The sequence below is a fragment of the Myotis brandtii genome, unplaced genomic scaffold (genome assembly GCF_000412655.1).
Source record: "Myotis brandtii unplaced genomic scaffold, ASM41265v1 scaffold904, whole genome shotgun sequence".
NCBI classification, from domain to species: Eukaryota; Metazoa; Chordata; class Mammalia; order Chiroptera; family Vespertilionidae; genus Myotis; species Myotis brandtii.
The window spans coordinates 77,651-103,947 of NW_005371715.1; the positions used below are offsets into that span (position 1 = coordinate 77,651).

At 34.5% G+C, this 26,297-nt stretch overlaps 1 protein-coding gene across 1 annotated transcript in view; it reads left to right on the top strand.

Moving 5' to 3' along the window:
* The window catches only part of EYS (eyes shut homolog (Drosophila)), an 815,396-nt gene that overhangs the window by 11,011 nt on the left and 778,088 nt on the right, over positions 1–26,297 (top strand).

Below are 26,297 nucleotides of genomic sequence, written 5' to 3' on the forward strand. Positions count from 1 at the left end.
CAGGGTTATTCAAATTTCACTTAAATAAGAGTCATCTGTCTTCAAAAATTTCACTGATGATTCAATGTTCCCAAAAGTCCCTGAAAGTCTCTGAATGGTGAATGCCTTGGGAGGTTCAGTTTCTAGGTAATTTTCACAGTGACTGTGAGGAGCCATCAGAATTGGTGTCATTTTAACATAGTCCACAGACAGTTTATTTACAAAAGAAAACTCATGTACTGACAGGAAAGATTTGCAGGTAAAATCATCAGATTCTTGTGGGGGTCAAGGATTAATCTGTGATATATTTATTTAAACCATAATAAAATAATCGTTTTCTTTATTGACAAAATTATATCAAAACTATTGTTTTAATCGATATTTTGCATTAAAAAATTTTAAAATTTAAATTCTTTATTGTTTAAAGTATTACTTAAGTCTCCTTTTCCCCCCATTGACCACTTTCCAGCTGCCCCCCCACCCCAGCACATGCCCTCCCCCTGTCTGAGTCCATTGGTTATGCTCATATGCATGCATACAAGTCCTTTGGTTGATCTTTTACCCCCGCACCCACTGCCTTCCCTCATAGGTTGGTCAGTCTGTTCGATGCTTCTATGACTCTCGTTCTATTTTTGTTCATCGGTTTATAATGTTCATTATATTCCACAAATGGCTGAGGTCATATGATATTTATCTTTCTCTGACTGGCTTATTTCGCTTACATAATGCTCTCCAGGTCCATCCATGCTGTTACAAATGGTAAAAGGTCCTTCTTTTTTACAGCAGCATAGTATTCCATTGTGTAAATGTACCACAGTTTTCTAATCCACTCATCTGCAGATGGGTACTTAGGTTGTTTTCAAATCTTTGCTATTGTAAATTGTGTTGCTATGAATATAGGGGTGCATATATCTTTCTGATTGGTGTTTCTGTTTTCTTGGGATATATTCCTAGAAGTGGGATTACTGGGTCAAATGGCAGTTCCATTTTTAATTTTTTGAGGAAACACCATACTGTTTTCCACAGTGGCTGCACCAGTCTGCATTCCCACCAGCAGAGCAAGAGGGTTCCTTTTTCTCCACATCCTCTCCACCACTTGTCATTTGTTGATTTGTTGATGATAGCCATTCCAACAGGTGGGAGATGGTACCTCATTATTGTTTTGATTTGCATCTCTCAGATGATTAGTGACTTTGAGCATGTTTTCATGTCTCTTGGCCTTCTGTATATCCTCTTTCGAAAAGTGTCTATTTAGGTCCATTGCCCATTTTTTTATGGCATTGTTTATCTTCATTTTGTTATGTTGTATGAGTTCCCTTTAAATTTTGGAGTTTAAACCCTTATGGGAGATAACTTTGGCAAATATGTTCTCCCATGCAAGTGGGCTTTCTTGTTGTTTTTTGATTATTTCTTTTGCTATGCAGAAGCTTTTTATTTTGATGTAGTCCCATTTGTTTATTTTCTCCTTAGTTTCCATTGCACAAGGAGCTGTATCGGTAAAGATAGTGCTATGACATATGTCTGATATTTTGCTGCCTATGACCTCATCTAGGATTTTTATGGTTTCCCGCCTTACGTTTAAGTCCTTTATCCACATTGAATTTATTTTTGTGTATGGTGTAAGTTGGTGGTCTAGTTTCATTTTTTTGCATGTACTTGTCCAATTTTCCCAACACGATTTATTGAAAAGACTGTCTTGACTCCATTGTAAGCTCTTGCCTCCTTTGTCAAATATTAATTGAACATAATGGCTTGGGTCAATCTCTGGGTTCTCTGTTCTGTTCCATGGTCTACATGTTTGTCCTTGTGCCAGCACAAGGAGCTGTTTTGAGAACAGTTGCTTTATAGTATAGCTTGATATCTGGTATTGTGATTGTTCTAACTTTGTTCTTCTTTCTCAAGATTGCTGTAGGTATTTAGGGTCTGTTTTTATTCCAGATGAATTTTTGGAGAGTTTGTTCTAGGTCTTTGAAGTATGCTGTTGGTATTTTAATGGGGATTGCATTGAGTCTATAGATTGCTGTGGGTAATATAGAAATTTTAATGATGTTGATTCTTCCAATCCATGAACACGGTATATTTTTCCCTTTATGTCTGTATATCTTTTTTCAGTGTCCTGTAATTTTCTGAGTACAGGTCCTTTTCCTCCTTGGTTAAGTTTATTCCTAGGTGTCTTAATTTTTTGTTGTTGCAATGCTAAATGGGATTGTTTTTTAGATTCTCTTTTTGTGAGTTCATTATTGGTGTATAAAAAAGCCATAGATTTCTGGGTATTAATTTTGTATCCTGCTACATTGCCAAATTCATTTATTAGTTCTAGTAGTTTTTTGATGGAGTCTTTAGGGTTTCCTATGTACAATATCATGTCATCTGCAAAGAATGACTTTTTGACTTCTTCTTTTCCAATTTGAATGCCTTTTATTTCTTCTTCTTGTCTGATCACAATGGCTAGCACTTCCAGTTCTATGTTGAACAGGAGTGGTGAAAGTCGACATCCCTATCTTGTTCCTGTTCTTAGGGGAAATGGTTTTAGTTTTTGCCCATTTAGTATGATGTTGGCTGTAGTTTGTCATATAAGGCTGTTATTATGTTGAGGTATGATCCCTCTATTCCCACTTTGCTGAGAGTTTTTATTAGGAAATGATATTGGATTTTGTCAAATACCTTTTCTGCATCAATTGATATGATTATGTGATTTTTGTCTCTCAATTTGTTTATGTGATGTATCACGTTTATTGATTTGCGGATATGGTACCATCCTTGCATCCCTGGGATGAATCCTACTTGGTCATGGTGTATGATCTTTCTGATATATTTCTGGATCCGATTTGCTAGAATTTTGTTGAGTATTTTGGCATCTATGTTCATGAGGGATATTGGCCTGTAATTCTCTTTCATTGTGTTGTCTCTATCTGGTTTTGGTATTAGGGTGATGCTGGCTTCATAGAATGAGCTGGGACCTTTTCTGCATCAATTGATATGATTATCTTACTTTTGTCTCTCAATTTTTTATGTGATTTATCAGAGTTATTGATTTGGGGATATTGTACCATCCTTGCATCCCTGGAATAATCCCACTTAGTAATGGTGTATGATCTTTCTAATGTAATGCTGGATCCAATTTGCTAGAATTTTGTTGAGGATTTTAGCATCTATGTTCAGGGATATTGGCCTGTAATTGTCTTTCTTTGTGGTGTCTTTATCTGGTTTTGGTATTAGGGTAATGCTGGCTTCATAAAAAGAACTTGAGAGTATGCCTTCCTCTTGAATATTTTGAATAGTCTGAGAAAAATAGGTTTTAGTTCTTCTTTGAATGTTTGGTAAAACTCTCCTGTGAAGTTTTCTGGCCTTGGGCTTTTGTTTTCTGGAAGCTTTTTGATGACTGCTTCAATTTTCTCCATATGTATCAGCCTGCTCAGATTTTTTGATTCTGCTTGATTGAGTTTTGGAAGGTCATTTTTTTTAGGAATATGTCCATTTCCTCTAGGTTGTTTAGTCTGTTGGAGTAGAGTTGTTCATAGTATTTTTTTTATAATCTTTTGTATTTCTGTGGGGTCTGTTGTTATTTTGCCTCTTTTATTTCTGATTTTGTTTATTTGGGTCCTCCCTCTTTACTTCTTGGTGAGCCTGGCTAAAGGTTCATCAATCTTGTTTATCCTTTCAAAGAACCAGCTCTTGGTTTCATTGATCTTTTGTTTGATTTTGGGGTTTTTTTTTGTTTGTTTGTTTTTTGTCTCTATGTCATTTATTTCTGCTCTGATCTTTATTATCTCCTTCCTTCTGCTCATTCTGGGCTTTTCTTGTTGCTCTCTTTATAATTCTTTATGTTGTAGAGCTAGATAATTTATTACCAGTTTTTCTTTTTTCTTTTTCTTTTTTTTTTTTTTTTTTTTAAGTGGTTTATTACCAGGTTTTTTTTTGTTTTGTTTTGTTTTTGGGGGCTTTTTTTGAGGTTGGCCTGTAATGCTATGAACTTCCCTCTCAGGACTGCTTTCACTGTGTCCCATAGGTTTTGGGTTATTGTGTTTCATTGTCATTCATTTCCAGGATGTGTTTAAGTTCCTCTTTGATTTCTTTGGTAACCCAATCATTGTTTAATAGCATGCTATTCAGCCTCCAAGTATTTGAATTTTTTTTACTGTTTTTATTGTAATGTATTTCTAATATTATGCCATTTTGGTCTGAAAAGATGCTTGATATGATTTCAATCTTCTTGATTTTGGAGAGACTTTGCCTATGACCCAATATGTGGTCTATCTTTGAAAATGTACCATGTGCACTTGAAAAGAATGTATATTCTGTAGCTTTGGGGTGAAATTTTCTGAAGATGTCAATTAAGTCCATCTGATCTAGTGAGTCATTTAGGATAGCTGTTTATTTGCTGTTTTTTTGTCTATAGGACTTATCCAGTGATGTCAATGGGGTATTAAAGTCCCATACTATGACATATTGTTGTCAATCTCTCCCTTGATATCTTCCAGAAGTTTTTTTTTCTTTTCTTTTTTTTTTTGAGATACCTAAAAATTTAACTGCACCACTCTGTATTTCCACAACAGTGCACGGGGTTCCCTTTTCTCCATGTATTTGCTAACTCTTGTTGTTTCTGGACTTATAGATGATAGCCATTCTGACAGGTGTGAGGTGATATCATCTTGTGGTTTTAATTTGCATTTCTCTGATGATCAGTGACATTGAATATCTTTCCATATGTCTATTGGTCATTTATATATCCTCTTTGGAGCAGTGTCTTAGGTCCTTTTTCTATTTATAAAGATTGTATTTTTGGTGCTGAGTAGATTAATTTTTTATAAATTTTGGGTATTAACCTCTCATCAGATGTATCATATGTTCTCCTGTTGCGTAGGTTGTCTTTTTGTTTTGTTGGTGGTTTCCTTGACTATACAAAACCTTTTAAGTTTGATGTAATCCAATTTATTTATTTTTTCTTTTGTTTCCCTTGCCCAAGGAGATATATCAGACAAAATATTGCTAAGAGAACTATCAGAGATTTTACTGCCTATGTTTTTTTGAAGAGTTTAATGGTTTTAAGTCTTACATTTAATATTTAATTCATTTTGAGCTTATTTTTGTTTATGGTATAAGGAGGTGGTCTAATTTTTTGTTTGTTTATTTGTTGGGGGGGGTGCTTGCATATATTTGTCTAATTTCTCCTGCGCCATTCATTAAATAGACTGTCTTTATCCCATTGTATGTTCTTTCCTTTTTATCAAGTATTAATTGACCATATAGATGTGGGTTTATTTCTGGGATCTCTATTCTGCTTTGTTGTTCTATATGTCTGTTTTTAGGCTAGTACCATGATGTTTTGATTGCTGTGGTCCTGTAATATAGTTTGATATCAGGTGGCATGGTACTTCTTCCAACTTTGTTCTTCTTTCTTAAGAATGCTGAGAATAGTTGGGGTCTTTTGTGGGCCCATATAAATTTTTTTGGAGTATTTGTTCTAGTTCTGAAAAATGTGCCATAGATATTGTGATAGGAATTACATTGAATCTATAGATTACTTTGGGTAGTATGGACATTTTAATGATATAACCATAATGTAGATTGTTACTGGAGAGGTAGAAGAACATTTCAAACACCTAATCTTATTTTCAGTAATTTATATGTTAGGCATTAAAAATGTTTGTGTGAGTTAATTCATATTGCCCAATGAAGAAATATCATCCTAGCTGGTGTTGCTCAGTGGTTGAGCATTGACCTATGAACCAGGAGGTCATGGTTTGATTCCTGGTCAGGGCACATCTCTGGGTTGTGGGCTCAATCCCCAGTGTGGGGCATGCAGGAGGCAGCTGATCAATGATTCTCTCTAATTATTGATGTTTCTATTTCTCTCTCCCTCTCCCTTCCTCTTTGAAATCAGTAAAAATATATTTTAAAAAAAGAAATATCAAATGAACAATATGAATCTTTACAATAAAGAAGAAAATGATAATTGAAGAGATTTTTCAAAGTCTTTGCCATTCACAGACTATATTTGTTAAATAAAATTAATGCAAATATTATTTTGCTCAGAAGATAAAGTATCTTCTGATTACATTTCTAGCCTTAAACTCAAATGGGTGTTTCTTATTAACTCATAGAATTTTGGGACTCAACTAGATTATAGAGATTACATCTAGTCATATAGTTTTCACACAGAGGAAGAAGCAAAGGCCTAAGGTCTGTACTCTGTCAACTGCCTAAAGAGTCATGATCAGTGTGAAAGTCAATACTAGAATCCAATTCATTGCGCTTTTATTTAGATTTGAGTACTTCCTATTTAAAATACAAAATACAATGGAAATGTATAAGTGTGGTAAAAATAGAAGAAACATACAGTAAAATATCATGACTATTCTCTAGATGCAGTTAAGCATCTGTACTTTATATTCTGGTGCAAAGATTAAACACACTAATGACTTTGTTCAGTTTAATAATAGCTGCTTTCAGAAGTCTATCAGTATTATTAACCATGTGTAACAGTTTAATAGCATTTTAATGTGTGCAAGTTTTATTAACCCATAAAAACTATGTTGAAATTACACTAAAACCCAAATTAGAATCACACAGCAGAAGACAGACAGAAGACCATAGAAATAAATAAAAAAATTTAGACAACCTTTTTCCTCTGGCACCATATAGATCATAAAGAATATAGAAAACAATTTATAAAGCAGTGCACTGAGACACAAAGATAATTGTTTTTAATATGTAAAATCCTGTTCAGGCAAATTTTTCCTTGGTGGTCTCCACCTGTTACTTTGCAAAACACCTTTCCACCCTACAGTTTCAAACGTCCCTTCACTCTGATTATTTCCTACAGTTTCAACTCTCCTTGTTCATTGCCTCCATATTCCTGAAGTATTTCATTCTTGCCCTTCTCATTCACCTAAATTCATTACACTTTCTGTCATGAACCAAGCAATAATTAGTTGATGGTATTAAATGTATTATGTTAAAAGACTGGTAAACTTAATGTTTGATTCCTCACGTTGATATCTTTCATTTGTAAAAAATTCAAGAAAGTCAGTAAAATCTAATGAATTTTTAATTATAGCATCTCAGCAACTGTCACATATTGTTAAATGAAACATCTGAGATGAATAAGCTGTACTGAATTCCCTTATATCATATTTGAGAAAAGGTAGATTCTATTTCTTTTTATCCTTGGATAGAAAAATCAGGAATGAAGGCTAAGAGATTGTAGGTAACTTAGGTAGGTTACAGTGTAAGGGTATTGATTCTACAGAAATCATTTGCAGCAATCATAAATCAAATTTGCTGCAAATTAATGGCTTTATAACTTTGAATAACCATAGTTAGATGACTTTTGTTTGTTTAGATATTATATTCCAAAAATACAGATTGACCATGTATACTTTAAATTAACAACTTCCTTTTTCCCCTAGCCTCCGAAAAATAAACCTTTCACCAAGAATTAAAAATAAAACAATTATAAGAATTTATTTATAAGAAAAATAAATTCCATTATTTTGTCTTATAAACTATTGCAAGGATTAGCATAATAAGAAGGTCTCACTTTCCTTACTAGGTCTACTATATGCACATCATATTTGCTATTTCAGTACATTGCTTCAGAAGATGAAGAGACTCAATTTAAAATATGAACCTATTTTGCTTGTCATATGTAAAGTGTTATGTTTAATAATGATGATATCATTTTAACTTAAATGTATATTTTTATTCATCAAACTAATAAACCTTTTGCTATATTAACCTATATAAACCTATATTAACCTATATAAACCTATTTTGCTATGTACAATTATATGTCCTTATTTATTTTCAATTTAATTTCATAATAATAAGGACTCCTTTTGATGACCCTCTGAGTCATCACAATTTTCATAACTAATCATTAAATATTTTTAATGTTTATGCTTTAAAATCAATCATTGGAATTTTCAGTTTCCTTGCAATGCTTGTTAAATTATACATTTTATAATTATCCTACATATTAGGTGAACCCCTAATTTTTTAACATTTGATTACATATTTTGAAAATACTATTGATAAATTAAGTCACTCTAAAATATAATTTTACTAAGTAAACATTTTATTATTATGTAGAATTTATGATTAAAGTAGAATCACATTAAAATTTGCATATTTCCAAATTTTGCATAACCTTTGAAATTGACTTTAAACATAATGCATTGCATACTCTTCTCTGTATAGCACTGTTATAATAAAAGCTTTTCTTTGTCATTAAGTAAATAAGTGAAAATATATTATCAATGGTAAACATTTGTATTATAGTTTGTCTTTCAACAAATGACCTGTCAAATATGATCAAGTCATTTACTTTTTAAAAGATAAGACATACACTGGAGTAAAGATAGTCTATTCAATAAATGGCATTGGGAAAATTAGGCAGATACATGCAAAAAAAATGAAACTAGATCACCTTTTACTCCATACACAAGAATAAACTCAAAATGGATTAAAGATTTAAATGTTAGACTGAAAACATAAAAAACCTAGGGAAAAAAAACATAGGCAGTAAAATCTTGGACATTTCTCATAGTAATAGTTTTTTCTGATACATTGCCCCTGGCAAGGGTAACAAAAGAAAAATAAAAAAATAAAGAAATGGGACTACATCACACTAAAAACCTTTTACACAACAAAGGAAACCATTAACAAAATGAAAAGACAACCCACCGCATGGGAGACCATAATTTGCCAATACATCTGATAAGGGATTGATATCCAAAATTTATAAGAAACTTATAAAAACTCAACACCAAAAAATATATATATATCCAATTAAGAAATGGACAAAAGACCTGAAGAAACACTTCTCCAAAGGGGACCTATAGATGGCCAATAAATATATGAAAGGATGCTCATCATCACTAATCATCAGAGAGATGCAAATTAAATACACAATGAGATACCACCTCACACCTGCCAGAATGGCTATCATCAATAAATCAAGAGTCAAGTTGGAGAGATTGTTGGTGGTAATGCAGATTGACATAGCCACTGTGAAAAGCAGTATGGAGTTACCTCAAAAAATTGAAAATGGAACTGCCTTATGATCCAGCAATTCCACTTCTGGGAATACATCCAAAGAAACCATAAACACTAATTTGGAAAAAAAAATAGATGCACCCCTAGGTTCATTGCAGCATTATTTACAATAGCCAAGACTTGGAAGCATCCTACATGCCCATCAGTAGATAAGTGGATAAAAAAGCTGTGGTACATTTACACAATGAAATACTACTTGACTGAAAATAAGAAGGAAATCTTACCTTTTGTGACAGCATGGAGAGTATTATGCTAAGTGAAATAAGCCAGGCAGAGAAAGGCAAGTACCATATGATTTCACTTTGTCTGGAGTCTAATGAACAAAACAAACTAGCAAGGTAGAGACAGACTCATAGATACAGAGAACAGAGTGACAGCTGTCAGAGGGAAGGGACTTGAGGGCTGGGTTAGAAAGGTGAAGGATTTAGGCAAAGAAAAATAAAGACTCTTGGACAAAGACAACAGTGTGGTGACTGCAACAGGGAAGGAGGTGGGAGGAGGTAGAAGATAAAGGGGAAAAATGATGATGGAAGGAGACTTGACATGGAGTGGTCAAAACACAATACAATATATAGATGATATTGTAGAATTGTATACCTAAAACATATATAGTTTTATTAACCGATGTCATCCCAGTAAATTCAATAAAAAAGTAAAGCAGATAAGCTTAGATCATTTTTTTAAGTTTTTAAATATATTTTATTGATTTCAGAGAGTAAGGGGCAGGGAGAGGGAGATAGAAACATCAATGATGAGAGAGAATCATTGATTAGCTGCCTCCTGCATGCCCCCCACTGAGGACTGAGCCCACAACCTGGACATATGCCCTGACTGGGAATCAAAATGTGATTTCATTTTCACCAAGTTAAGTTTTTTTGTTTTGTTTTGCTTTGTTTTTTATCTGTTTCCATTTTATTCAAAGGATAAATATAAAATTAAGAAGAAAGACACCAAATTAAGTTTTAAATATATAACTTTTCATTTCACTTGGGGACACAATTAAAGTCTATTTAATTTATTATCACATTTAAATTAAATTAAATAAGACCACTCTCATTTGGTCTGCTAAGTACATGAATAATAAAGCATATTACATATCTACTCTCATAAAATTGTACTGAAAATTGGTAATTTCTATGCTTTTTAGGTAAATATTCATTAGCTTTAAAATTTGGTAGAATGGGGATGAACATGAATTTCATTGTAAACCTAATTATCATTTAATTTAATTCAGCAAGCATTTTTTGGAAAACCACTCTGTACAAAACAATATCCTTGACTTTGGAATATCAAAGTTTAGAAGTCATAGCTTCATCTATATTCCCTTAATATAGTTCCTGTAAATAATACAGATTGTAGCAGAAGATACTAGCCATGTGACAAATTTTTATAGGATTATTATGTCATTTCAAAATTAAAATTAGCATTTATCACAAATATGTGACTTTTTGTATATCTGTAAATATTGAAGAATATTCAACAGAAAAGATAAATACAGACATATAACCAAATCACTTTCTGTAGGATGAAGTAGAAATAACAATATGGGTTAAAGTATCTTTATTATCTGTACATGGCCTTGAAATGTCTATCAAGTTTAAGAAAGCCAAAGAGGAGCACATATAATCAACATATGTAATGTGAGAGTCACTATTTCTTGGAGCCAAAGGGAGAAAGAAAAGAAAAATTAGATAATTGAACTTTATTAAAAATATTTGTGACACGAATACTTCTGCGTTGATAATGGTCCATGACTCCCAGATAGTTAGTGTTGGTCTGCAGCAGGTGAGATGAGATGAATAGTAAAAATGGTTCACCATTTAAATTTTGGTAAGAGTAAAAGTGAAGAGTTGTGTGTTCAATTACCATTCAAGGGCACATACCCGGGTTGCAGGTTCAATTCCAGTCCCTGGTTGGGGCACATGCAGGAAAAAAACCAATCAATATGTCTCTCACATCAATGTTTCTCTCTCTCTCTCTCTCTCTCTCTCTCTCTCTCTCTCTCTTTCTCTCATAGGACAAAATAATGCAATCCTATATTTTAATGATTTATTCTATAATATGTTTCCAAAATACCATAGTATTGGGGATTGTTTATTTGAATCGCCCCATTGCAAGGAATAAAAAGAATTGCAACTTATATAATAAAACTGATCAGGAATGGGAAATTTATTCTGGTGATTGGATGATAACTGTGAGCAGTCATTCACTGGAATATGGACTCCTGAAACTCAAGCCATTGAACTTGAGACCATAAATAAAATGAAAAATATCAATGTTAATGTATTTTTTATCAGGTTTAGGACAGTATCTAGTTACATCTGCAACAGCTAATTTATAACCCTCTATTAAAACCACATTTAGGCAAAATTGTCAAAAAACATTTGAACACTATTTTCAGCTCCTAAAGTGGCCCAGTGCTCTCCTTAAGTGCCCACAGATGATTTACGATTCTTCACATCGAGGCATTCCCCAGGTCATACTTACTTCTGGAAATTTTAGGAGACCATATCAAGCATCTTCTTGGAGTTTAATTTATAAATATTCATACAGTTTACCCCAAGAAAGGAGTAAAATATAGTTAAAATTATAATTAACTGTTTTACACTGGTAAATGCAATTTCCAATGTTCAAATGTTATTTTATAGTAAACAGGCATTTCTTTGTTGGGCTATTTACATACCATTTACTTTAATAACTAGTACAGTGAGGTGGAATTCTTTTTAGGGTAACACAGAGATAAGTAGCATGGCAAAAGTAGAAAGATCAGTCAGACTAATTTATTAGCTGAGCAACTTCCACACACAGGTTCTGAAGATGTCCATGGAACAAATTTTTAGCTTTAGCATAATTACAGATCTGCAATTTCTACATGTTTTAGACATTTAGATCACAATTAATAAAGATCTTTCAGATGTATGGAAGGGGAGGGAGAAAGAGAAAGAGAGTGATAAAAAGATTGTAACAGAGATAGAGAAAAAAACCCTTTAGTAATATATTTATATACTCACAGAGAAATCTTTTGTAGCTCCTTATTCTAACAGTCTACATTTAATAGCTCACTATACCAAATAAATTCTTTGTTCAAGGGTACACACAGATTAAAAATAGGTTTGATTCCCGAAATATTTGAAAATCCCTGTGCTTAGACATTTTAGGTATGAATTCTATATCTTTCATCTTTTGTTGATTTTTTAAAGGCAAGTGATCTCATCTTAGTGCTAAAAATGTAAATCCTAAAAATTAACTCATCAAATTTTGATATTTCTTAACATTTGTTAAGCTCTAACCCTGATAGTACATCTTTGATAGTGTTTTTTACAGTAGGACCCATGGACATGTACTTCATGTCTAAAGATACTCTACAGTAACAATTGTAATTTTGTTTAATTTTATATTTTAATTAGAGGCTCAGTGCACAGATTCGTGCACCAGTGGGGTTCCTCAGCCTGGCCTGTGCCCTCTCACAATCCGGGACCCTACAGGGGATGTCGAAGAGCTGGTTTAGGCCCGATCCTTGCAGGCCAGGCCGAGGGGCCCCACCAGTGCACAAATCCGTGCACTGGGCCTCTAGTATACATATAAGATATTCGGTTAATCTCTTCCCGCCCTCCCCCCACCCCTCTAAGATTCATCAATCTGTTCCATGTTTCCATGCCTGTGCATTGAGTGTCTGCCCCCTAGTGGTCAGTGAGCATCATAGCTAAGGCCCGATCCTTGCAGGCCAGGCTGAGGGGCCCCACCAGTGCACAAATTCGTGCACTGGGCCTCTAGTATACATATAAGATATTCGGTTAATCTCTTCCCGCCCTCCCCCCACCCCTCTAAGATTCATCAATCTGTTCCATGTTTCCATGCCTGTGCATTGAGTGTCTGCCCCCTAGTGGTCAGTGAGCATCATAGCTACCAGCCGAACAGTCGAATGGTCGCTTAGGCTTTTATATATAGAGATGTTTATCAATATTTCAAAGAAGCCAAATTATGTCTTAATTATTTGGATTGTGAATATGTAATTAAGTGCTGACAGAATAGTATAACATACATACACATTTCTATTTCTATTTACATTGTAGCCCAGTAGTGTTACTTTCATTATGAGTGGTTAATGGAAAATAATTTGGATGGGTTATATGCATATTTGGAATTGGAGCCAAGTGAAAATTTCACCGTAATCTGAATACACAAAAGTGTGGGAGAATTGAATCATTGTAAGGCACAAGGGAGTACACACAGGCTGAGCTCCAGAGAGTGTGCATGATGGTGAATAAATATCACAGTCACATTGTAAATAGTGGGTATAATTTTACAGAAAATGTCATTGCTCATATAAAATTATTGTTAATTTAAAATGTATTTGTTTCTTAGTTCTGTGAATACTATATTAAATTTTTGCTCTGGTCATATAGTTCTATTAAAACTATGAGTATAGAGAGTTTTTAATGTTTTATGTTCACTTTTATTTAAACAATAGTCTAAAAATAATTCAATGCAACATGGTAGAATATAAGAGAGTTTCCCTTAAAATGGGTCTTAAGATTGACATTCAATTTAGTGTTTGAAGTAATTAACTATAGTTATTAGTTTACATTTATACAGATTTAAAGCAATTAACAAAAATAAGACAAATAATGTTTGCAGGTACTGCTAATGATTAATTCATTGCCAATTCAAAGTTTCAGATTTTCTTAGTTTCCTCTTTGGTTACATTCATGTCTAAATAACTGCTTGATATATAGCTATAATTTTACATAACTCTTGAAAATATTGCTTCATACAGTTGATTATTCTGTCATAAAGTTTCTCAAAAATTTATATTTGCTTTTCTCAGTTAGCAAGAAATAGAAAATCTTTATGGCATACAGTGCTTGCTATCCTTTCTGTAGGAATAATGGAGTGTGCACAAACAGTTCATTTTAGGTCCTAATGAATGAAAACCTAATGGGTTATTTTATTATTATTTTAATAACATGTACCAACTTAAAAGCCTTTGAACAATATGTCTTTTTCTTGCAGAGTAACTTTTGAAGTTTTCTACAGGACTTGTAAAAATTGTATACTTCTTTTTGGTCTCAGAATAAAATATACTGTGTGTATATAGGATAGTTGACATACGATATTATATTAGTTTTATCTGTACAACATATTGAATAATTAACATATTATTTACAGGAAAGAAGAGATAAAGAACTTAAAGAGAATAAGTAAAACTGATGTTTCTTGCATGTAAAAATGCATATAAAATATTAGTTATAAATTGGCAAAGAAAATATAAAAATATAACTTAGAAGATGCTTTCAAATGATGTAGAAGTATTATTTTTCCTTCCATTTTTATTCTCCTATTTACAAAAAGACAAAATTAAATAAATAATAACGAAAAAATGTTTCTGGATAATGTACCCTTTTTTCCCGTTGCCTTTCAAAATGATACCAGCAATTGTATCTTTGAAATGATAACCCATTTTTGTTAGTTAAGCCTGACATGGTGGTGAGAAACAGTTGAGAATAAAATGTGATGATGTTCTTGTTTTCTTTATCTACATGTTGCCTTAATGATAGTGAAGTAGTATGATTTTCCTGTTATTTAAAATCTTTGCTGAAGTGTTTACTGCAATCTGTCTTGGTTGCATTACTACAAAGCATTATTAGAAAATGCTTCTAAATATATTCCTTTCCAGTACACTTGTTTGTCATCAAGAATAATCATAAGAGTTTACTGAAATCATTGAATTGTAAAAAAATAATCATTATTATGAGAAAAGTATTATCTTTTTCTAGTAGTTTATCAGAAGATTGCTAGTTAATAATTAGTTGCACTCATATTTTTCTTCTTCATGTCTTATGATCCAACTGTGAATTTATAATTCACATTTAATTGTGATCACCATTTAAATACTATAAAAATTATTATACTTTCATACTCTTGATGTTGAGAGTTAAAGGCCGTATTTCACCATTTTTGCCATATTTTTGCAATGCTTTAGATCACTATAAACATAAAACATGTACCTTTACTTTTATTGTTTTTATTTGCAAAACCTTTAAAGAAAAGTGAAAATATTTCCTTTAGTTTCTTCCAGAAGACAAACTTTTTCTTAAAAAAAAATCTAATGAGAAAATCAATATGATTATAAATGATTCATTGGCTGGTTGGGCCAGAATTTTTTACTTGTAGCTTCTTCATTAAAAGAACAAAGTCAATAACAAATTCTTCCACCAAAAAAACACACCTAATTATAACAAAGATTATTCACATTTCCCTAGTTGTGGTTTTTTGTTGTTGTTTTTTGGCATTTATAGTAGTAGTCTTTGTATATTTGTTTATCAAGTACTTGCTGAGAATCAGCTATGTGCCAAGTAGTGTGGCAGGAATTAAAACTGAAAACAGGAAAATATACAAGCACCATTAAAGACCTTAGAGTCTTGGGCTCGGAACACAGCAAGTAGTTTAGAGGAAGAGGGCAAAACAGAGAAATAAATGCTATGTGGTAAATGTCACTTGGAGCTAACTAGGAAGTACTATGAAGACATTCTATATTACAGAATCAGGAAAAACATCCTGGTATGGGTTATAGTTAAACCATGATATCTATCATATGAAGAAAGACATGAGTTTTATTAGAGAAATTGGCGGTAGGTAGTTCAGGGTGAAAGAAATGTGTGACCATTTAGAAAAATTCAAATAGCTTAATAATGAGGGAGCCGGTGAGCATATTGCATATGTCCCTATGTTCATGTACTGATGGTTGGGAAAGGCAGAGAAGTGACTTTTGGATGGAATACAAGTGCAGGGGGTGGTTGAAAGTCAGAGGATCAAGTGCTTTATGTGCAGCACTAAGAACTTGAGAGATTATGCTTAGGAATCTGAGACATTTGAAAAGTTAGTAAGGAAGAGGATGACAGTCATGCTTATTTTTTAGAAAAAGAATACATTTGTTGCAGTTGTAGAATGTTTAGGGCAGGATTTGAAACGTAATTCAGGACAAATATTATATATAGTGTCTTTAAACTATACAATAGCATAGATAATGGAGATTAGTGGGTTGATTGAAAATACATTCCTGTGATTGAATTGAAGTGATTGAAATGCTGGATGAGATTGACGACTGCAGTCATCTTTTGAGGCGATTTATAGATATTTGACTTTACATTATAGATTGAATGCATGTCTTTACCACTGTAAACACTATATACACCACTGAAATAACTATATAAAGAAGTTTTACTTTTATTTTAATCCTGATCAAGGATATGTGTGTGTGTGTGTTTTAAATTGATTTTAAAGAGAGAGGAAGAGAGAGAGAGAGAGAGAGACAGAGAGAAAGACATCAATGAGTGAGAGAAACATCGATTGGTGGCTTCCTGTACATGCCCTAACCAGAGATTGAACCCGCAACCTAGGGATGTGCTCTAACCAGGAATTGAACCCACATGCTTTTGGTATATGAGACAACACTCCAACCAACTAAGCCACTCGGCCAGGGCTATATGAAGAATTTTTTAGATGACACAATTCCATAAAGCAAAGAGACAAAGACAGGATGTCACAAGAACAAGGATGCTTATTGAATGATGAAAGCTTCTACTTTCTCAGAGAAGAGAAAGTAGTTGACTATAGGGGAAGAAACTAAGAACTAGTCAAACTGCCATTGAAGAACTATTAAACAGATGAAGACTTGAAAGCACTTGCTACCTGTGAGGGCAGGTTAGAAGATGGAGCTGCAAAGAAAAAGCTCTTCAATGTCACTTAGAAACACCTGGATATAGTCCCTTTTGCAAGCACTCAGCTATTCCTTCCAACTCCGTCTCACACAACATACATACACATGCACACCTAAGCAGAATACTGATATTTTTTAGATGACACAATTCCATAAAGCAAAGAGACAAAGACAGGATGTCACAAGAACAAGGATGCTTATTGAATGATGAAAGCTTCTACTTTCTCAGAGAAGAGAAAGTAGTTGACTATACTAAGAACTAGTCAAACTGCCATTGAAGAACCATTAAACAAATGAAGACTTGAAAGCACTTGCTACCTGTGAAGGCAGGTTAGAAGATGGAGCTGCAAAGAAAAAGCTCTTCAATGTCACTTAGAAACACCTGGATATAGTCCCTTTTGCAAGCACTCAGCTATTCCTTCCAACTCCGTCTCACACAACATACATACACATGCACACCTAAGCAGAATACTGATAACTTACTCTCTTACTAGATTAACCTGAAATAATTTGGAATCGTGACTAGTTAGCACTACTAAAGCTGAGAGTACCATGCTAGAACTGGGGGATAATGAGTGTCTACACATTGAGTGGTGGGGGCCAAGCCCCTGCTCATACTTTGCTGCCAGATCACAGGCACTCAGGCTCATCATTTCCAGGCTACAGACAGCACCAATCTTCCTTCCATGGGGAAGCAGATTAACTGTTGGAGACACTAATGAAATGCCATGTCCCTCCTGAGTCACCTTCATCTATACCTGACCCTTAAAATTCTGCAGTTGCTCAACAAACTTTCAATCTGAAATTTAGTGCCTCAGGGTCAGACAGAGAGGGATCACTAGACATCTGGTGAACTCTTCTAACATAAAGGAATCAAACAAAGAAACATAAAGAGGAACTCAGAGGAATTGAGGCAGTGCAGGAGCCGAAAGAAAGCTTCAAGTAAATAATAAATACCCCTCGAGAGATGAAGCAACACATTCATCCATTTAAAACAACCACATAACAGCATGCTATGAAAAGTAAATTCAAAGGATGTTAAAAGAGCTTTTGGAAACTAAAAAATAGTAGAAGAAATTGAAAGAGAGAAAGTTTAAAAGATAAAATTAATAAAAAATTTGGATGATCCTACATTTGATTCTTAGTACTTTCAGAATGAGATAACAGAGGGAGGGGAGAAAATTAACAACTGAAATGCATGCATTTGTAGATTGAAAAGGGCTCAACAAGGACCTGGAAAAAATAATTAAAACATAGAATTATTTTAAATTTTGAGAAAATTAGCAATAAAAAGAAAATACACAAAGTGGTCACAAATTTTTCAAGGTAGAAGAAAACAAAAATGCCTCTAAAAAGTTTTGAAATTAGCATACTAAGGATCAATAAAAAAATCTATAATAATAAAACCATAATATGCTAATTAGACTGGACATCCTTCTGGAGGACCTTCTGGACAAAGATGGGGCTGTGAGAGAAGCCCAGGTCCCGGGTGCCAAAGGGAAGCCAGTGCAGGCAACTAGGGGAAGCAAGGCCTACTCCTGCACAAATTTCGTGCATCGGGCCTCTAGTCTATGTATAATATTGGAGAAGAATGATTTTAAAATCTTAGAAGAAATGATTTTCAAATTTTATACCACCCAAGCTAGCAATCATGTCAGATAATGAAATAAAGGACCCAAACTCTGACAGTTTGTGTCAAGAGTTTTCTGAGAAAATATGTGATAGAATGTTTTTTTAATCACCCATTGCCTAGCTGGCAAAGAGGACCCCGTCACTGGAAAATAGATAACCCTAGCTGTGGTCGAATTATCTAAATTTCATTGGTGGTGAATTGCAATGTTATACCAATGAGGGGGGAATCCACTAACAGATCCAGTGTTGAAAAGCATGAAAGAAATAGTAATGTCAGGGGTAATGGAGTTACATTATACCACCAAACTTTATTATATAGGACCCTAAGAAATGGATAACAAAAAGCTGAGTGTGATTAAGTAGGAACTGAAAGCCAAGAGTGAAAGTCAGCCAACCTTGGCAGCAAATAAAAAGGGTCTCATCCCATTGGGGTGTGTGTGTGTGTGTGTGTGTTAGGGAGGGGGGGTAGCAGAGAAACCTGGGAATCAGTTCCAAGTTGTATCATTAGAGTTGCCCAGCTTCAGAGGAGGCTGATCTTCCAAGCAAGGCACAGTCTGCTTCGGCATGGTCAGGATCCTTGGCAAAGCGAAGCAAAATAAAAATCATGTTGACAAAAAACATTTCAAGTACTGAAGGAGGGATCTCAATGTATAGGTAAGAGATGAACCAGATTTTCTGAGCGTAACGCTTGGAATAAGTCATAGGATCAGTAGCAGTAAATACAAGTCAGCTAAGATGACCTGGTAGGGGCCCCAGTATTGATGACCAATAGGAATAGAGCGAATAACATGTTAGAAAACTGAGCCCACAAAAAAAAAATATCAAAGTCCCAAGGTAAAAACTCAGTCTAGCTATGATAAAACATCTGAAGTAGCAAGATAGGCTCATTTTAAAAGCCTTGTTACATTCTGCTAGAATATTGAACAGACTTTTTTTTTTAAATAGGGCTGCTAACTAAATCATCATTAAACATTTTAGTGTCTTCTAGTAATTTTCTATAGAACGAGTCTAATGTTTTATTTAAATGTATTTCAGTATTTTAATTCTCACCTTGAACTTTTCACTATCCAATGTACTAAGATTTTAGTCACATCAACAACAATTCCATTTCTCTGAAAATATGAAAAACACTCTAACTTCTCTATAGCTTAGATGTCTATGCAGTGGTGTGTATGTGTATTTCCTCTTAATATAGATCATCCGGGTGTTAAGATGCAAAGAATCATTTAACCCAAGGCTTTTAACTCCAAAATGGAAATATAATACATAGTTGTCACAACAACTAAAGGTGAAAATATATACTTATTAAACGTAAATCTAGATTTCATCATGTATATAAAACAAGCCTAATAAATTTCATGGTGTCTCATTAAATAGTGGTTCTCCACTGGTTGCATTTTTCCCTGCAGGGGACATTTTGTAATGTCTGGAGACAGTTTTGGTGTTACAATTTATCAAGGTGGTTGCTAATAGCATCTAATGGTAGAGGAAAAAGTTGCTGCTAAGCATCCTACCATTCATAGAACAACTACCAAACAAAGCATTATCTGGACCCTAATTTAGATAATGCTTAAGTTGAGAAACTGTGACATAAATACAGAATGGGGGTACAAAAGTATATATATACACACACACACACATACACACTAGAGACCCAGTGCACGAAATTCATGCATGGGTAGGGTCCCTAGGCCTGGCTGGCAATCAGGATCAATCTGTGGGGCGACTGGTGGGATGATCATGGGGCCCCTTCTGGCACCCACCTTGGCTGGCCTGGTGCCACCCACTCGCCAGCCCCTCCCCCACCACTGACGCTGGTTACCTCCCTCTGTGGGGCTACTGGTGGGGTGATTGGGGGTCCCTGCTGGTGCCTGTTTTGGCTGGCCTGGGGCCTGCGGGCTGGGGGAAGCTCCTGAATTGAGCATCTGGCCCCTGGTGGTCAGTGTGCATCATAGCAACCGGTCGTTCTGCCATTTGGTCAATTTGCATATTTGGCTTTTATTATATAGGACCCTATAAGACTCTTCATTAGAATTATCTTGAATATTTAGGTTATGTAGAAGGCTCTAACTCTCTATGACCAAATTCTAAGCAGCAAGCAGAAATCCTTAAATTTCTCCAAACTAAAGATATTTCATACCTGAAATTGCTATGCATAATGCCTTTCCTGTTAGTTGGTTAAAACCTCTATAGAACCAGTTTATATATTTTAGAATACATGAAAGACCACAGAAAAAGCCCGAGAGGGTATTGGCATGGAGTTTATACTATGATTATTGCTAGCTGCTTCCAAAAAAAAAAGTCTTCTATGAGATAACTGCTAGAAGAAAAATGTTTGCTTATTGATAATTAGCTTCTAGCCTAAGTAATGTTCAGAAGAGCTGTGTAACCTATGCAAGAGGAGGGATGATGTGTGCTAATCAGGAAACTTGCAAAATGACAAGATGTTTTGTGTGGGGTTTTTTTGGTCTTTTGCAAAAATGCCATAGGTTGCTGAACTATGATTTTATTGTTAGTTTGAGTAGGAAGACACTAAGAGAGTACATACTGTGTTGTCTTTATGTTGATAACAATAAAACTTACATTAAAATTGCACTTTAAATTATGTGAATAGTAAGCTCCAGATTTATTCTGAGTTTATAGTCCTAAATTAGACTATTGAGAATTAGTAAGAATGAACCTGATCCATAAAACTAACTGTACCTTAATTTGAAACAAATTAATTTTTACAAGGATACCTTATTAATTACAACTGCTTCCCCACCTCTATACTCCAATAATGTCTCCTTATGTAGGAATAAAAGTTGCTCTGTATATGCAGACACTATTAAAACATTTACCTTTTATTTGGGGAAATAATTTTTAAATTATCAGGCATTCAGATCATAACATATTTTCTGCAAAACTTCTGACAAATGTGACTTTGGAAATATCATTTCTAACCTATGTCATTTAGTTGATGTGGATACTAAATATCCTTAGTAGGCTACTGACCAAAAAAACTCTTAAATTAGCCTAGATCCCCTACCAGGCATTTTATTGAATTGAAAGTGCAGTTTAATGTAACCTGTCTGTAAAATAGCAGGGCATAGCAATGGGAAAGCAGGAGAAAATGCATTGGAAAGGTCAAATATGCAATCTATTTTAATTGGTTGATAGTTTATAATTTAGAATACTAGTTGAGAAAAATTATAAAATATTTAGGGCTATAGGGTACAATGTTGTTTTGATTATGTTTAAAAATAAAAAGATGAGGAAATTAATTAAATATTAAAAGAAGCTCTTTTATTTTTGATATTTGAATTTATTGACTGAACAATGGGGGAGAGTAAAGGGATCTTTAGGAGGATCTAAAAGGTCTCCCAATGCTATATTTTTATTGTGCCCATACAATTATTTAATGTTAATGGAGGGTTTCTCATGTTTTTAAATATGTTTTTTCTGGAAAGCGCTGCTCACTAAGTTAATTTACATCTAAGACTGTGAATCTAAGAAATGAGACTTTATTTATATGAAATATATATTATTTGAATCTGCAAGTTAGTGTACAAACCATAAAAATATTTTATGAACCACAAGTCACACTTATTACTCATTATATCTGTAGAGAATATGTTTGAATCTTGATAAGAAAGTATACAAAATTTGCTTTCAAAAAATTATGTAATTTTTTATACTGATTCACTCCTAATTTCTTTAGACATAATTGGTTATGATATTGTTAGTCATATAGTACTGTGTACTAATATAGTATTTTATTATAGTATTATGTAGTAATACTATATACAATAAAATGGAATACTATTGTAGCAGTATATAATAATGTGATCTTGCATTAGTATGGTAACTTTTGTATTTGTTGCAATTGCTGAGCCAACATTGAAATATTATTATTAACTAAAGTCCATATTTTACTATGGGTTACTATTCTTATGAGTTTGAGGAATGTATAATAGCATGTATTCACCATAAAATTATCATAAGAATAGTTTAACTTTTCTAAAAATATTGATTTTCCTTCTATTTTTTTCTCCTCACACCCTCAATCCCTAACAAGTACTCTTTTCACTAACTCCATAATTTTGCCTTTTCCAGAATATCATATAGTTAGAAGAACAGAGTACATAGCCTTTTAAGATTGGCCTCCTTCACTTAGCAGTATACACTTAAGGTTCTCCCATGTCTTTTCATTGCTTACTAGGTCATTTATTTTATCACTTAAAATATTTCATTGTTTAGATGTATCACAGTTTATTCATTCACTTACCGAAGGGCATCTTGGTTGCCTCCGAAGTTTAGTAATCCTATATAATAAAAGGCTAATGTGCAAATAATAGACCAAACGACAGAATGACAGGTCACTATGATGCACACTGACCACCAGGGGGCAGATGCTCAACGCAGGAGCTGCCCCCTGGTGGTCAGTGCGCTCCCACAGGGGGAGCACCACTCAGACAGAAGCCAAGCTCACAGCTGGCGAGTGCAGAGTCATCTCCTGCCTCCACGGCAGCACTAAGGATGTCTGACTAAAGGCTTAGGCCCATAGGGAGCAGGCCTAAGCCGTCAGTTGGACATCCCCCGAGGGCTCCCAAACTGCAAGAGGGTGCAGGCCGGGCTGAGGAACCCCCGCTGAGTGCACAAATTTTGTGCACTGGGCCTCTAGTTATAAATAAACTGGCTATAAATATTTATTTCCAGGTGTGTTTTATTTTGGTTTGGTTTGGTTTGTTGTTTTTTGGACATACATTTTCAAATCTTTGGGGTAAATTCCAAGTGTGAACATTTGATTGTATGTAAAGAGTATATTTAATTTTCTAAGAAACTGCCAAAATGTCTTCCAAAGTGGCTGTACCATTGTGCATTCCCACCAGCAATGAATGAGTGTTTCTATTTCTTCACATTCTGTCAGTACTTAGTTTTGTCAATGTTTTGCATTTTCGTTATTATAATAAGTGTGTAGTGATATATTGTTTTATTTTCATTTTCCAAACAATGGATGATGTTGAGCATCTTTTGATATGTTTATTTTCCATCTGTATATCTCCTTAGTTGAGATGTCTATGGAACTATTTTGCCCATCTTTTAATTGGGTCATTACTTATTTTTTAGTCATAAGAGTTCATTGTATATTTTAGGTACGAGTTCTTTATTAGATATGTGTTTTGGAAATATTTTTTCTGTCAGTGGCTCTTCTCTTTCTCTTGACCAAGTGACATTTTTAGTGAGGGATTCATTCAGGCTTAAATTCTTAGAGAAGCAGCTATGGAACAGGAAGTTCTCCTGATTATAATCTATCATAACTGACTGGATTTGCACGGCAAAGGCAGAAAAAATGTCTAAGGGTAGATGATCTCCGCCTCTTGTATGTACAGCAGTTCCCAGTTATCCCTGGTTTCCCTTGCTATGGTTTCGTTTATACTCAATCAACCTCAGTTCAAAAATATTAAATGAAATATTCCAAAGATAAACAATTTATTATAAGTTTTAAATTGTGCATCCTTCTGAGTAGCATGATGCAATTTCACACCATCCCGCTCAGTCCTGCCAGGGAAGTGAATCATCCCCTTTTCCAGCATATCCACTCTGTATACACTACCCACCCATTAGTCATTTTGCCTGTGGTGTTATCAAAGTGCTTCTGTTCAAGTAACCCTTATTTTATTTAATAATGGCCCTAAAGTGAAAGAGTAGTGGTGCGGACAATTCAAATGTGCAAAAGAGAAGACATAAAGTGCTTCTAATTTTAAAAAATTGTATATGTTTTTATTGATGTTATAGAGAGAAGGAGAAATATTGATGTGAAAGAAAAACATTTATCAATTGCCTCCCATAGGGAACCCAACAGGGGACTGAGGAATCGAACTAGTGACCTTTTGGTGCACAGGACGATGCTCAACCAACTGAGCCCCACCGGCCAGGTCATAAAGTGTTTCTCTAAGTGAAAAGATATGTAGGCATAAGAAAAAAACACATAGCATACATAGGGTTCCATATAATCACAGTTTTAGGCATCCACTGGAGTCTAGAAAAGTATCCCCCAGAGATAAGGCAGGGGTGACTACTATTTAACCCTGGAAGATATTTTGGGCTGCTTTCATTTTACTCACCAACACCTGGAGCCCAAGCTTTTGCAGATTCTTTGAACACTCAACAGGCACTATCTTACCTTATCTGAATCTCAATTCAAATGTGGCTATTTCCTCCTCATGATGATTAGCACTCTCAGCTTCAAGACAAGAAATAAGACCAGTACTAGAAGTTCAAGACAATTATCTGACAAGGCAAGATAAATTTGGTAGCCATAATGGCATCAGCCCCCATCCAACTTCTGACATCTGAGACATGTGTGTGCATGCATGTTGGATTCTCCCAGCAACCAAATCTTGGGTTATTCATTACTAAGATTATTTCTACCAATTCCTTTTTGTTTTTTTCAATATACTTGTATTGATTTCAGAGAGGAAGGGAGAGGGGGAGAGAGAGAGATAGAAACATCAATGATGAGAAAGAATCATTGATCGTCTGCCTCCTGCATGTCCCACACTGGGCATGGAGCCCACAACCCAGGCATGTGCCCTGACGGGGAATCGAACCATGACCTCCTGGTCCATAGGTCAAAGTTCAACCACTGAGTCACACCAGCTTGGCTCCACCAATCCCTTTTTAAAAGCAGCAAATCAAGTTAATTAGTTAATTTAAAAGGAAAACATATAATGGACTATTTAATTGAGTAGAATTTTAATAGAAACTTATATGTTATCTTTAAATATTCATATTCATAATTAATTTCTCTATGCTTTAATATCGTCTACTGGCTTCAGATAAATGCAGGATTCATTTTCTAATTAATTCCTCAAGGTTTTGAGATTATTTTCACATTTATGGCAATTTCTTCAGATTGAGATAGCTTTTGTTGTTAGAAGTTAAGGTTTATAGTAAAAGAATGAAGTAAATTAGAGCATGAAGGCTATTAATTTCACAAGAATTCTTTGCATATGGACAAAAGGAAAAATATTGTTTATTAAAAGCAGAGAAGGAGAAATTGAAAGCATTTTAGTACTTGTACTTAGTACTTGTAGTTTATAGTGTTCATTACTTGTAACCTGTGGCAAAGCTTTTATTTAGAAGTAACAACTTTGGCATGATCTCATTAGAAAACTAATCAATATGTGAATGATAAAGCAAGCACAAAACACATTAAGAAAAAGCCCAGGATGTGTTCATTACTTCTTGATCAGAGTGTGATATTGAAAGCACAATAAACAAAGCAAAATAAGAAGTGCACAGCCTTAAGTACCTTATGGTTTTCTGGCCTTTTTGATGCCATTTATTTCTTTTGGTTATTTAACTTTACTGGATTTAACATTCTAATAGCATGTTCACTACCACATTAGGGTTATTGGTTATCAAGTGCTTTGAGAGTCTAGGTATCTACACTAATAAAAGACAAACATGCAAATTGATCGTACCTTTGCTACGTCTTAAGTCACACCCACCAGCCAATCAGAGTGATTATATGCAAATTAACCCAACCAAGATGGCGGCCGGCAGCCACGGAGCTGGAGCAAGCAGCAGGAATGGTTTCCCCAATGATGGAGGAAGCCAAGCTTCCCAACCGGCTGCTGCCTCCTCTCAAGGCAACAAAGTTTCAATTATAGAAGGTAAATAAACCCCAGATACCTGCTTCCAGTCACCATGGACACAGAGCTATAGCGAATAAAAAAAAACAAAAAAAGGAAAGGCTGGTAGCTTCAGTTGCCGGGGGGCTTGATCAGTCTGAAAACGATCCTCAGCCCCTCACCCAGGCTGGCCAGGCACCCCAGCGGGAACCCCTACCCTGAAGGGGCTGTGGCCAGCCTGCAAACAGCCATCAGCCCCTCACCCAGGCTGGCCAAACCCCCATGGG